A 15751-nucleotide genomic window follows, 5' to 3' on the forward strand; every position below is an offset into this window, starting at 1 on the left:
TCTACTGTTCCTTTGAAAACATCCCTCCTTACCATAACAGCATTAGGGATTTTTTTTTTTTTTTACTAAGCTGTTAATATGACATTTCTGATGTCAGACATATTCCATTACAACAGCTATTTTATAAAATCGGGCTTTACAAGCAGAGTATTCAACCACAGGTGATTATCAAACAGAGATGGTGGTTACACAGCTTGTTTCTTTGGACCACACCCCGTGAATGCTACAAAGATGGCCCCTACGAGGAGCTACAAGGATGCACCGTGTCAAAGGTCCACACATTGCCCCAGTGGCTGAGCTCTCACATCATCCTTGTCCAAACACTGATTTGCATGCCTTTTGGGGTTTATTTCAAAATGAAATATTTAGCTTTTGAAAAAACCAGCTTCAATTTCTAGGAAATGCCCAATAGTGACCGTTAACTACTATGGTCGCCAGCTGAACAATATAAGTAGATAGAATATGTGACAACTTCTTGTTCATTTGATCTTTAGTTTGCTAATTAAAATTATCACACTTTGGGAGTTTCTTTTTAAAATTCTTTTTGCATGTCATTGACATACATGTGATGTTAGTTTCAGATAGATATACAACATACTGGTTCAATGATTCTGTACGTTGTGCTCACCACAGTGCAGGAACCATCTGTCAGCACACACACTATTACAGAAGCTCTGATGATATTCCCTCTGCTGTGCCTTCCTCCCCGTGACTGACTTACATTTGATAACTGGATGCCAGTATCTCCCTCTCCCCTTCACCCATTTTGCCCATCTCCCCACCCCACTTCCCTCTGGCACCCATCACTTTGTTCTCTGTATGTCTCGGTCTGATTCTGTTTTTTATTCATTTGTTTTGCTTCCTGAATTCCACACATAAGTGAAATCATAGGTTGTTTGTCTGTGTCTGACTGACTTACCTCACTTAACACAATACCTTCTAGATCTATGTGTTTTGTCACAAATGGCAAGATCTCATTCTTTTTTATGGCTGAGTAATATTCCATTGTATATATACGCCACATTTTCTTTATCCATTCGTCTGTTGATGGACACTGGGGCAGCCTCCATATTTTGGCTCTATTCAACAATGCTGCAGTAAACAGAGAGGTGAATTAGTGCTTGAATCAACGTTTTCATTTCCTGTGGGTAAATACCCTGTAGTAGAATTGCTTGATTGTATGGTATTTCTATTTTTAATTTTTTTAGGAAAGTCCATACTGCCTTCCACAGTGCCTGTTTTTTAAATGACTCATCTCTTAACAAATCTTTGATTGGCACACAATGCAGCAAAGCACTAGGGGACAGAAGTTCATGGCACTGATGTTGTCCTTGGGTATAAGAAATGTTTTTGTCCTTTTGTTGCATCTTTACAAGTGTCCCAGTTGAGAGTGGTGGGTAGATTTGAAACCCTGACTCCCTGCTCCTTCAACACTGCCCAATCCCCCTTCAAAATATCATAACCACCCCTGTGTTGGTCTCCTTCTGGGCCAGGGATGACTAATTGGTGACATGAAGTGTGTTCTCAAACAAGGGCTGTGGGATGAGGGCATTTGCTGGTGGTCAGCCCTAAGTTTGGTGTTCCCACTCTTTGATGTTTTTCCTTTAACTTCTCTGACCTCTGGGCTTTGATGTTTTTCCTTTAATTTCTCTGACCTGCTGTCTTCATCTTAGATCCCTGTTTAACATCTCAGGATGTATTTGTCTCCCTAGATTTTCAGGCGATCATCTGCTCTGACATACACGCAAGGCTTATTCTTTCTCTTTCTCGGACCTGGACTTCTCATCCACCATCTGTTCTGATCTTGGCGACTCGACTGAGACTCAGAGCCAGGTCTGAATCCTTGGCTGTACACTCTTCTGCTGTCTACACCCTGACCTGACCCATGGAGACAAGAGAAACATAGGCGATGCAACTGGAGACTGTGGCACAGAAAGGGGAGGTCTGTGTGGATTATAGAAATGAGGGGAGATTTTGCAGGGGGGGTGGGACTTAAAGGGTGGATTAACTCCGCCTTCCCTCTTCTCATTGGTAGAAATGTTACATGAGCCCACATGCAGTCAAAAGGAATTTCTTCAGTATGCTGTAATATTGAGGCTCTTTGAATTCCTACCAAATCTTTCTAGTTTCTGCCTATTACAGGATTTTTCTGTTATCAACTTCTTGTGCTTTGAGTTGGGCATAGGATTCTGTCCGTGTGTTCTCCCCTTCCGTCGCCCTCACTTGCTTATGCACATCTGTGCTTGCTTATTTTCCATCTTTTCAGGTCATAGTTTGTGGCCCAGAAAGCTCATCTCAGAGTTAGAGTAACCCATTCGGCCGTGTCTGCCATATTGTGTGCAACCGTCCACGTCACATACCAAACAGTGAGGTCCAGGGTGGGTCTGGTCTGGAGCACAGGAAGGTTTCCAGGGCCAAGTGGCAAGCCTGTCCTGGCTCTGCCTGGTCTGATTCAGGCCTTGGAAGGGGAGGCAGAGAACTGTGCCAGGAGCTTTCTCTAAGAGCTCCTGTTCTTAGACCTGGCAGGCCTGGCTCAGTGACAGCGACATGTGTGGGGGGCAGGATATGTGCTCCTTTACCGGGGACTTTGGCAGCTGCTACAGTTGTGGGGGTGACTCCCGAGTCTTTCCATCCATGCTAGCTTCACTTGGGGCTCCTCTCTTACCTCTCCCGGACCCAGCAGCTCCCTTCTCCCAATGAGCTTTGCATAGTGTGTCTACCCGGTGTAGCAAGAAGGAGATTTTTGGAGAAATTAAGACCCTGCATCCTGTCCGGAGCTTTGGAATCTTAGTCACAGAGAACTCTATAGGGTGAAAAGTACTTTGCTCTTAAGAAAAGCATGCTAGGGGGCACCTGGGTGGCTCAGTGGGTTAAGCCTCTGCCTTCGGCTCGGGTCATGATCTCAGGGTCCTGGGATCGAGCCCCACATCTGGCTTTCTGCTCAGCAGTGAGCCTGCTTCCCCTCTCTCTGCCTGCCTCTCTGCCTACTTGTGATCTCTCTCTCTCTCTGTCAAATAAATAAATAAAATCTTAAAAAAAAAAAAAAAGAAAAGCATGCTAAATCTTTTGATTCCCCGCCCCCCTCATTTAGGAAACCAGATGCAGAGGTTGGGAGCTGGGAGGTAAGTGAGATGGGCTGAGCCCGTGGGCTAGGCATCCTGGGTTGGTTCGGTGTCAGTAGAGACCGACTTTGGATGGCTTCTGACAGCAGAGTGACTCAGTCAAAGCTACTCTCCATCTTTAAAATTAGCAGCGATGGAGTTACGTGTAGGAGAAAGTCTGAGACCAGGAAACAGGAGCCCAGCTGTAACTGTGAACCAGGTCCAGGTTCCTCACTTGGCTGTAAAATGAGAGCCATGGACGATGTTCCCAAAGTCCTGTCTGTGGGATCAGCCTGGGATTTACGACACGGTCTCTGGCTTCAGTGTACCTCTGAGACCACACTGTCCCTTGCTTTGTACACCCTGCTGGCAGCTGGCCCCTCGCCCTTTCAGCCTGGGTTGACTGATATGTCCCCTTCTCTACCTTTGCCTCTGGCCCATCATGACAGAGAGCTTTTTTGTTCAACCAGAGCATAGATACCAACAGGGTCTCTGGAGGTATCCCAAGTAGATAAGGGAACTCCTCAATGGAACAGCCAGATTGCCCCGTGTTCTTGACCGATCCCCCAGGACACTCTATTTTCGGTACCACCTTCCAGTCATCAGTTTAAAAACTTCAACTATGAAGCCTTGGGGCCTGGATGACATGGGCAATATAACCTCGCTTCTCCCCTGCGCCCCTGCTTTGTACCTCAGTTTTCTTGTCTATAAAATAAGCCAACACTATCCACCTCATACACACAGGATGAGGATCCCATGGGCAAATATTTTGTGACGGGTTTAGAATAAGACCTACTATGTGGTGAGTACTTGTAAAATACCCATGGAGCCATGAAACATAGCAGGTGTGCTATTTTTAAAAAATCAATGAACAGGTCCCCAAATAAAATAAGCTATTTGGAAAATCTGGGTTGATCAAAGTCAAATACATTTTTCCCCCTTTCATACTCAAAATACTTAGTGCGATGCTCAGCAGGGGAATTTTGTAACTTCATTGGAGCCTGTGGAATTTTTCTTGACACTTCCCAAATTGCCTTAACCGTGGAGTTGTTTTAATGGAATATGTAATACTGCTGCAGGGAGCACAGGTGTGTCTCCTGGAACACAGTTTGAGAAATGCAGCTCTGGGTACATAGACCCTGCTCCCCAGCACACGCAACTTTCATCTAAGGTCTCTTCTGCTGGCTTGGTCCTCACGCTCTCCTGTACCATCATTCCGCTCATTATACCGTCTTCTATTTATACTGTTCACGTTTGTATGTGAATATACATGCCTTTCGTATTTATATCCTCACTTGAGCAATTACTTCCTAATTTGAAAGATTGAGGATAGCTTAGACGGAATCCCTCTGTTTAAGAAGCAACCAGGAGCACCTGGGTGGCTCAGTGGGTTGAACCTCTGCCTTCGGCTCTGGTCGTGGTCTCAGGGTTTTGGGATCGAGCCCCATGTCGGACTTCCTGCTCGGCAGGGAGCCTACTTCCCCCTCTCTCTCAGCCTGCCTTTCTGCCTACTTGTAATCTCTCTCTCTGTGTCAAATAAATAAATAAAAATCTTTAAAAAAATAAATAAATAAAAATTAAAAAAAAAAAAAAAAGAAGCAACCAAAGATTGATGTCTACTGACACTGAGTTAGCAATAGCAGCCCCAGCCCAAGGTCATGGCCCAGCTCACCTGTCTCTGCCTGTCCCTGACCTGGTAGCCGGCTGCTGGCTCTGGTAAGAAGGAGACGTGTTCTCTGAACTGCTGGGGTCATTGAGACCCATGCAGCTGTATCCATGGTGTTTAGGCTTGTGTTGTTTTTGTACAGGCTGGAAATCCTTCTCCTTATACTCCTTATACTCCATATGATATGACCTCTAAACAGCAAAATGCTCTTACCTGCCATGTGGCTCAGTATTTCATGGTCTTCTAGAGAGCCCAGTGAGCAGCTGAAAGCAGGGGGCTACATCTCCCGGGAAAGAATGTGCCCATGTGTGTGCGGACTCTGCCTGAGGACAATGAGAACCACAGGGATTGGGTTAGGAATTAGAGCCTCCTGGGACCAGGACCTTGGGGGCCCCTTATTACCCAAACACGTCGACCCAGGACACAGACCCTTCCCAAGCCAGACCAAGTCACCTCTTTCTCTCACCTGTCGGTGATACCTTCTGGCTCACTCTCTGGGACACCCTCCCCAGCGCCACCTTTGGCTGTTTTGCCTCTGAATCTTTGCTTGAATAACCTGGTTTTCATGAGTTCTGTCAAAAATCACAGGATCTTGAGCCCAGACTCAAGAGGATGCCACATGCTTCCCCACTGCCTATCTCTTCTCTGCCCATCAGGAGATCTGGGACCCCCTCTTCTGTTGACACAAGTCTCATATGCTCTGTGTTCAGTCCACCCCTCCTTCTGTCTGTGCTCCATCCTGGCTCTTGGGGAAGACGTGATCTCCGCTCACAGAGAATAGCATATTTGAGGGCAGGGACTGTGCTGTTTTTATCCATCTCCCCAGACACATCTTAACAGGTTTGTTCCAAAAAAATTTTTTTGCTAAGTCAACTAGTGTCTGTAATGTGGTTTCCTCATTGTGTCGCAGGCAATAGACATATGTTTGCTGAGCGCTACTGAATCTGTGTTGATCGGGACTTAGTCTTCTCTAAGCGTTTGTGGGCAGAGGTGATTTTTCTTCGTCTCCTAAGCTCACTAGCTGTGAAACAGTGTGTACAGCATAAGAATGGCATCCAAGTCCCTCCACGTCTGGGCTCATTATACCTTCAAGCTCATGGAGAGACGGGGTGTAAACTCTCCAAATTCTCTTTGAAAAATGACTGGAAGTAAAGTGAGGTTTCTGGCCCTCCACGAGGTTCACATTCCGCGCTGGGTCATTCTTTGCTGTGGCTAACTGTCCTATGCGGGATTTTAGGACCCTCCCCGTCTCTACCGGGCGGAGTCAGTAGAACCACGCTTCCCATCCCCGCCCCGAAGAGAACAGTAACCCGGGTCGTCTGGGGACATTGTGAGCTGTGGAGGACACAATCACTCCTGGTTGAGAACCGGTGATCTAGAGGTTTTTCTAGGAACTTAGGAGGTATCTCCCTCATCTGGAATCCACAACAAATGAACGTGGCCAGAGTTAGGCAAATGCTTTCTCAAAAAGCAAGAGTAAGCAGTGCGCGGTCTAGTTCTCACTGGTGGAGTCAGAAATAGATCACAGCACGGGGGATGTCGGCGTAAACTAAAGAAAACCGAGAGGTAGTTAGATCGGTGCTGTTCAAAGCTGTCCCGGAACCACATCCTTCAGAGAAAGGATAGAACATGGAGTTTCCTGGGCCTTTCTCTGGATTGGCTATAATGAAATTTAGATTGTTAACAATTTCCAATGGGATTCTTAGGTACCCTCAATTTAAGAATGACTGCATTAGACAATGCTGCTTATTTCTTTCTTTATCTTTTAAGACATTCTTTATTTTTAAATAAATAGACATGGTGTATTAATAGCACACACGTGCGCATGCACACACACACACACACACACACACACACACACACAACCCTGGGCTTTGATATAATAAAAAGTAGTGTACCTTACCTTTGTTTTCTCTTTTCCACTTGAAACTTAACTGCCTCCTAAACCCTAACACAATCCATATGTTTGTGGGGAAAAAAAATAACACCCCCCCGCCGAGTGTGAGGCTGTTCGGGCACACTTGGTTGAATCTGTCCAATCCTGAGACTGGGGTGAGGGGGGATTTGGTCCACATTGCTTTTTCAGGGCTGTGGGGGCACCCAGAACACGCATCGCCCCGTTTTCCGCTCTGCTGGGTCTGTGCTGTTTCTTCCCAACCAGGAGGAGGTATTTTGGAAACTTAGAAGGAGACATAAAAAGGAAGGCAAGCTCAGATAAGTTGCTTTTTGGCAAAAGAATAGGATAAAATGCACTGTAATTGTTACTAAATGAGTTACCTTATCTGATTCAGAGCAGTGTTTTTATAAGTAAAGCCCTAAACTCTTCACCCCCAGCCCCCCTGGGTATACTGAAATTAAAGTCACTGCAGCTCGGAAGCTAATGAACACATTCATTTCGGTGCCGAGACTACGTGCTGTTGGCGGCCTTCAATACCTTCCCCCACCCGGCAACAGGGCTCGGACATCAGGAGATCTGTAACGTCTTGCTGATTGCAATTTAGGGCTGTACCATGTCGTGGACCCTACAGTTTGGCACCAAAAGGCATTTGGCTATCGATCTGTGCACTAAGCTACATGGAGGATTTTCCTAGGGTTCATGACAGATTGGGAGCAGGAAGATATCCGGACAAGGCACGGACCCCTAGAAAGAGCTCATTCAGTGTCCCTGCTTCCTAGAATCAAGATACTTAGTACCCCGGAGCCTGTGTGCCTAACAGGGAAAACAGACAATGATGCCAGGGGAGATCTTTATTGAAAAGACGGACTGAGGGTGCCTGGGTGGCTCAGTGGGTTAAGCCTCCGCCTTCGGCTCAGGTCATGATCCCAGGGTCCTGGGATCGAGCCCCACATCGGGCTCTCTGCTCAGCAGGGAACCTGCTTCCCTTCCTCTCTCTGCCTGCCTCTCTGCCTACTTGTGATCTCTGCCAGTCAAATAAATAAATAAAATCTTAAAAAATAAAAAAAATAGAAGACTAACCTAGTGCTGGATTAGAACTGTGTCTCTGGCTCAAAAACAGCTCCATCGTCGCCACTGCTGAGCCGGACAGGTCTAAATGTAAACACAGCTATATTCAGGAATGTGACACCACCGGAGGCCTTCCCTGACTTTCTGGCCACAGTCTCTCAGATTTATGTTTCTAGAGCCTTCCTTTCTTGCTATATTAGCACACTTGTTCCTATTTGCTGAGCAGTTAGGCTGGTGTCTGTGTGTTTGCAGCTTACAGGGTCATAGATAAAAGACCACATGGGGACCTAGAGACCCAACGGCAGAGGGACGAAGTTTTCACAGACATTTGCCAAATGCTCCTTCCTTGTGCTGTTGCTTGAGACTAGAGACTAGAGGGATCGCTCTTGTTAGCCAGGCTCGCCTAGCATTCGGGCATCCTACAATTGTGTACATTTCTTCAGGAAAAGGGAAAGGAAAATGGTAGGGTGGGGTTGGGGAGGGTGGTTTGTCTTTCAGGGAGATGGTGTTTTATTCATAGGCAAATTCTTCCAGCAAATCTTTTGAAAGCTGGTAGGATTTTATAGATCTTCTCTACCACTCCATTCCCTCTATGTTAGCCTTGTCCCCAAATCAGAAAGTGTCCTCGGGAGATAGAATGGTGGGCCTCAATCCTTAGCCCACACTCTTTGCCGTGTGGCTTGGCCGCCCCCCCCCCCCAAAGGCAGAATAAATTTTCCCATGGCCTTGTGACCTGTTTTGGCCAATGCGGTGTGACCACACATCGGTTCTGTACTTGGGCCTTAAGAGGTATCACTTCTCCCATCTCTAGAAGAGCTTTCTCCTATGTAGCTGCATCCTGTCTGCCTGGGGACAGGGAATCTATTACATTGACCTAGACCTACAACTCTGGGCAGAGCTGTTCAGCAGAGCCCAGCCTCCATGAGCTATCCCCGTGGACCTGTGAGCAAGGATAAATGATCATTATCTTAATCAGTAACAAATGATAGCCAACCAATGCAATGTCCTTAATCCTTCTAATTTCCAAGTTCATACATCAATTACCAGCTTGATAGGTTTAGAAGCAAAGATAAATTTTCTAGCCCCTTCAAAATGCTGCAATGCTGCAAGACCTGATTCTACACCTCAGCTTCGGTGACCCACTCTGCCAGAGACCAGCTCTTCTTTCTAATTAAAAATGGTCTCTGGGGGAGGGATGATGTCTTCTGATCTCTGTGTCCAGAGCACGAAGCTTGCGCACAAGAGAGTAGAGCCCAGGAGGAAAGGGCTTGGCTTTGGGATCCAACAATCTTGGAATTAAGTGAAGCTTTTGTCACTTAACAATGTTGTAGCTTTGGCGAGGCCACTTAACTCCTCTGAATCTCCTTTTCCCCATCTGGTGAGGTCGTTGGGAGAGTTAGTGGAGAGAGCGTTCAGAAAGTGCCCAGTACATATTCGGTGGTAAAGAAATGGCAGCTGTCCCATGTGCAAAATAAATCGATGTGTGCAGATTTCTGGCCATGCTGGGGACCTGGTTCCCCCCCTACCCATTCCTTCCTGCCACATTCGGCACCTGCCCTGGGCTCTTTCCAGTGCCTGGTAGATCTGTACTGTCTTCTTTCCCTAGTCCCTACTCAGTAAACTCTTCTGTGCATGGCTGTCCCACGCCGTGGCTGCAGAGGGTGCAGACTGTTATGTGGATGATCTCTAAAGATGAATCTGAGTTCTGTCTTCTCTCTGTACTCCCTCCTCCCCAGCCAGTTTTTACATTGAAGTCTTTACCTCTCATGTGAGGATATTTAGAGATCGGGCTTTTAGGAGTTATGTAAGGCTCACGAGGTCATAAGGGTGGAGCCTGGATCCCAGGTGTTGGTGTCCTTCTAATGGGAGGAGGAGACACAAACTCATTCTCTCTCCTATTCACTCTCGTGCTCTGTCTGCATGTGCCCAGAGGAGAGCCTGAGTGAGGCCACAGCAGGAAGGAGGTACTCTGTCTGCAAGCCCGGGAACAGGTTCTCATCAGAAACCAGGCATGCTGGCCCCTGATTCAGGCGTCCAGCTCCCAGGGATGCGAGCAAATGAACTTCTATTGTTTCGACCACCCAGTCTGTGGTGTTTTGTTATGGGAGCCCGGGCGGACTAATGCTCCCTGTGTGGCTGATACTGTCCCCGATGCATTTTGCAGTGAAAGATTCTGAGGTTCAGCAAGATGCTGTGACTTGCCCGCTTCTACCTCCGCAGCTGTGAGAGTTGTGTTCCCTTTAGCGGCCTCTCTCCAGAGCTTGTGCGGGGACACTCTGTGGTTCTGGGTCCCAAGGGCTCTCAGCACCTCTGCTGCCATGGGCCATGCTCGGACTCGGGGCAGGGAACCTTCAGCCAGCCGCCCATGGAAGGGGGCAGAGCCCCAGCCCTCAGCTCCACTTTCAGAGGTGGAGAGAAGGAAGAATGAGCTTTTGGCTGGAGTGGGACTTCCAGAACAGTCCAGCAATACCAGACGGGAATCCACCTAGAAAAGAAGACGCCCCCAAGATTTTTTTTTTTTTTTTTGGTAGTAATAAATTCTTTATAGTATAAGTAATTCCATTCAATGCATATTTTATCAAGTCTCTGCCTGGCATCAGAAAAGTAGCTGATTATATAATATTTATAAATATTAATAGAAGTACAACAGAATATTATTTCTGCAATACCTCTCAGTTTATCTTCCCTCAGTCATAAGTTGGTTTCTCTCCCCGCACTGTTTTCACCATGGAGGTCCCAGAGGAAGCGCCAGGGCAAAAAGCTTCTTGCAAAGGAAGAGTGGGAGATGTCGGGGGAAATTTATGTCCCACAGAGAGGCTGGGTTCGCCGTTTTGCCCCCAGTGAGATGTGGAGACAGGAGAGAAGGCAGAGCCGGGTGGGGAGGTGCCCAGGGCCCTACCTTCCTGCTCACTCCACTCCCAGATAACACCCTGGGCTAGCAGGCAGGAGAGGGAGGTGGTGCTGTGTGGTAGAAACATCTAGAAGGCTGATGGTGACAGAGACTCTTGTATCCAGTGGCCTGCTTTCCCCAACGTGGAGCGGGGTTCTCTGAGCCTCGGTGACAGATTTTTCTCAGCCTCAGCACAGTGGACATTTTGGACTGCGTTATTTTGTCACAGGGGTCTGTCCAATGCATTGTGGGATGGCTAGCAGTATCTCAGGTCTCTACCTATCAGAAGCCGATAGTGTTTTTCCAATGGTAACAACCAGAACTATCTATTATTACCAGAACTATTATCCAGTGTGTCCCGGGGGCCAAATTGTGCCTGCTCCCCATAGGGACCGCTGTCCTGGCGACACCCAGCATCTGACTCCAAGCTTCGATGACAGTGATGCTGTGGCTTAACAGGGAGGAGATCATGGGTAGGTGAATTGAGGGGGGCTCCTGATGCCCTAGGACATGCACACGGTGAGCAGGAAACCCAGAAATTGCAGATGGCCCTGACAACGGGACCCAGAGGTACCAGGAAGGGCAGGAGATGCAGAGAGCTGGAAGTGACGGCTGGGTTGCGGCGTGCAGTGTAGCAGTCTGGGGACCTCACTGCTGAGACAGCCAGGACCGAAGCAGGGCTGTGGGTCACAGGCCCTCACTATCCATTTATAATGACACCCTTTTTGGTGCGAGGCACTGCAAGGGGAGGCACTCTAGACGCCATCAAGGTGATTGAGCCATCCCCCCACTGCCCCAGTATTCCAACCAGAGAAGGTGAGGTACCATTAACTAACAAATTCAAAAATCCCTCCCCAACTGCCCAGTGCAGTGGGAGAACTCCTCAGGAATTTTAGATCAGTAAATAAATAATTAAAAAGCTGTATTTTCTGGGGCGCTCGGGTGGCTCAGCGTTGTGAGTTCAAGTCCCATGTTGAGTTCCACACTGGGCATGGATTCTACTTAGAAACCAAACCAAACAAAGCAAAGCAAAACAAAACAACCCCAAACACTACATTTTCTGTGAACTCCTGCAGAACAGTGTGAGGGTGCGTGAGTCCATGGTGGAGTAATAATAGGAATAAGAACAACACGAGCATATATTAAGTGCCTACTGCATGCTGAGCACCTTGCAAGAGTCAACTCATTGAGCTCCTGATGAGCAGGTCTAGGAGGTAGATGTTTCTACTGTGGCCTTTTCCTTCCCTTAGAAGAAGAAGAGGTGCCTCTGAGCTCATCTCTTGGTCCGAGTCATTGTGGCTACAAAGCCATTGCTGGAGCATGGCTCCAAACCCAGACCAGGGGACTCTGGCACCCACGTGCCCCTCTGCTCCACCATGCTGCTGCCTTATTGCCACGGTGTTTATATCGATGGCCCAAGTTCATTCATCTGTTCCTATTTCCTAGCTGTAGGATGAGTGGTGCCTTTCCGCTTCTTTCCCGCAGCTAGGCTTTAAGAGAGCATTTCTAGGATTTGATTCCTGTTGAGCACTGCTTGCTTGTCTCTCAGTAGCTCACACACTCTCAAGACGGAGAAGGAACTAAGGGAGCGTTTGTTGCACTAGATTACTTGTGGCGAAGAATCTGCTGCACCCAGAGGAACAAAAGGTCCATTTGTTCATAGGCCACACGGGTGTGTGTCACACTGAGTCACACTGAGTACCATAAGCAGAGCGCCATCGAGGTTAACCCCTGGCCCTAAGAAGTGGCCCCCAGCAACCATGCTTTGTAGCTAAAGTTACTGGATACTTCTTAGCGTGTCCCCTGCCGTTCTTCTACAACAGCGGAGGACTACACATTTTCAAAGATAAATGTTAATTACATGAAAATGGGTCTTTTTGTTTATAACAGCTATCATCTACATGGTCACCATAAAAGGGACCTTCCTTAGCCAACAGCTCCTTGTCTGGGTTTGAAAAGTCCGTAGGACAATCATTGGATATCCGCCACGGTCTTCTCCTTTCAGGAAGGCTAAGTCTTTAGAGTTTTGTGAAAAAAGATTTCTTTTTTCTTTTGAATCATTGGTGTCGGGTAGCTTTAATGATGCTGGAAATCAATTTTTATTTTCTATTTAAATGTGGGCTGTAGTAGGTTAAAGACGGCTGGAAGTTTCCCAGCATTCCCCCCATGGAGCGGTGGGCTCTAGGTCTCCACCCACATCTGGGTTGGCTTGTGATGTTTGACCAATAGGATCCAGGGAAAGTGATGTTGGGCCAGCTCTGGGCCTCGCCCTTAAGAGTTCTAGCAGCTTCTCCCTTGGCCCATCAAAACGCAGCTGAGGATCCCCATGGGGAGTCCGACAGCCCTGAAGCTGCCATGCTGTGAGAAACAGGAGCCATGTGGGGGGCCCTGGAGGGTGAGGTGCCAAGTGTGGAGACAGAGAGAGGGGGTGGAGAGAGGAAGAGGGAGGAAGGGAGGGAGGCAGACACCCAGACAGCTGAGGGAAGAGCCCATCCCAGAATCCTGGAAATGGAGCCTCAGCCCCAGCTGGAGTTCGAGATGAGTCATCCCGCTGAGCTCTTCCCCATTTCTTCACCCACAAAAATGGCGAGCAAAAAAGTGGTTGCCTTAAGCCCCCAGGTTCGGGGTAGTCTGTTACACAGTAAAAGAGAACCGACTTTCCAGCTACTACCTACGGACACGCACCGCTGTTTCCGCACCGGTGTGGTCCACGCAGAAGTTGACCGCATCACTCTCCACTTAAAAGGGAAGAAAAGACCCGGCTCCACTGCCTTCCCTCAGCTTTAAAAGTTCCTGGTGGGGAAACCTCTCTGACGTTCTGTGGTGTCCAGGTGAGGTCCAGGACCAAGTATTCTCTACCACAAAGACCCCGCCCTACTCCTTAAAAAGTCACATTAGCTTTCAGAGAGTAAATAGTTTCCAAAAATGGAGTGTGTGTGTGGGGGGGTGGGGGGCGAGAGGGGAACATTTCCCTGTGCAAATGATGGGAATTTTAGGCTTAGTGAGAAAACTGGGGAGAGTAGTTAAAAGTCATCCCCCAAAGAATATGAGGATGGAGAAAAATGGAAAGAGAGAAAAACATCAGCCTCAGACCAGCACTTTACAGAGCGGTTCAAGGGCCATTTGCATCAGAATTACATAGGACGCTTGTTAAAAATAAAGGCTCCAGAGCTCCATTCTGGACCTACCGAATCAGGCTCCGTGGGGGTGGAAAGAGAAATTTTCAGCAGCTCTCCAGGTGGTTCTTGCTCTCGTTGAAGTCTGAGAATGGTTGCCTTAGATTTGTTTTACAAACAAATTTCATGAAACATTTTCTGGGAAGTCAATGCAAATTTCAGCTTTGATTTATTGCCTCCTTCCTAACGCCTGCATGCACACACAGGCCTGTGTACACACATGCGCACACACACACACACACACACACATACACTCTCACACACGGGTTTATAAGCTTCTAGTGGGAATGGGAGGAAGAGGATGGAACTGAGCTAATTGAAATCTTCACGTGTGGTTTTTAGACTTCAAGACCCACCCGCCCTCCACGCTGGCTTATCTTCTTCCCTTTAGCATTTCTTTTATGCATGAAGCATCCTCCCCTCCCCCACCACTTTCAGGTTTTCTGGCCACAAGGGAAATTCCCAGGTGCAAGAACACTCAGTCCTCAGGCTCAGGAAAGACTCTGATGTGAATCTTTGAAGATGGAGGAACTGAAACATTAAAGGGTCCAGGTGCCAAGAGATTCGATTGATTCGAGCTGGAGTCCCAAAGGGGAATTTGTTTTCAACACAAATACTAATAATACAGTAATTGTGCCGTGAATATTTACAGTGTATTGAGTGCTCTGATCAGCGTGGCCCTGGTTCTCTTGGGGGGTTGTCAGGGTGGGTAAGTCAGGCCAAGTATGGGGAAAGTGGGGACCTGGGGAATTTGTGCTGAACGCGGATTCCTTTGTCTCCTTCTGCCCTGACAGCTTTTGGTTCCAGGCTTCGTCCTCATTAACCCTTCGGTCACAGAGCCTTCTGCAGGTGGTCTTATCCACCGGAGGAGGTAAAACTGAGAACCGATCAGAAGCTGGGAAAAGCATCAGGTTAAAAACGTCTATTTTCATTCCTTAGACACCAAACAGCCCAGTGCTGTTTAAACGCTATCTACTCTTCAAGATTTAGCTCAAATGCCAAATTCTCCATGAAGCACTGACTGTGTTACAAATAGTATTATTATAGTCTTAGGTTTATCCTGATTAATGTTATCATATTACCTCCAGCAACACAGAAATATGTATAATATACCAGTTTGAAATGCTATCCTTGTTACTACACTATTTATTAATACCTATAATAATACTACTGCTATCCAGTTAGAACAGTATGAGCTGAAGAAGAGTAACACTCACAGGGAAGCCTGGGTGGCTCAATTGGTTAAGCGCCTGCCTTCGGCTCAGGTCATGATCTCCAGGTATTGGAATCGAGCCCCACATCGGGCTCCCTGCTCATCAGGAAGTCGGCTCCTTCCTCTCCATCTGCCACTGTCTCCCACTCATGTTGACCCACTCTCAAATAAATAAATAAAATCTTAAAAAAAAAAAAAGTAACTAGCCCTACAGTAATGGCTGACAAATACCAAGCCCTTCCTGGGTGTGCTGTCTAGCCTGCCGTAAGCACCACTGAACGCTTCCCAGCGTTCCGTAAGGGGGCCCTGAAGGTGCTCTCCCTGAAAATGAGACAAAGCTTCTGTCAGCCACTGAATGACCAGACCACAGGTTGCACCCACAGCCCCTCCTCCTCATCAGCAGGTTCCCTTCCTCACTCCCTTGGGGCCAGACCCTCCTCTGTCCCCACTTTGGTGCGAGCACTTGACTTTCTCCCTTTCATTATCATGATACAGGAGTTGCCAGTGCCTGGAGGGCAGAATATGGTTTGCCTCCTAGAACCTTAGCCCCGTGCTATGGAAATGTCTGGTTAAAATTCCACACTCCAGCAGGGTCAGGCTTGCGGACGGCAGTGGCCACCCAGCCACTTCTGCATTCAGGTCCAGGACGGAGCTGATTATTTACAACTTATTCCTAGTGATGGCAGAAGGGAATCCCTACAGAATTTCCATGCCAGTTCTTTCTGCAAGGACCAAGGTTC

Source organism: Mustela lutreola, chromosome 4 (genome assembly GCF_030435805.1).
Source record: "Mustela lutreola isolate mMusLut2 chromosome 4, mMusLut2.pri, whole genome shotgun sequence".
NCBI lineage: Eukaryota > Metazoa > Chordata > Mammalia > Carnivora > Mustelidae > Mustela > Mustela lutreola.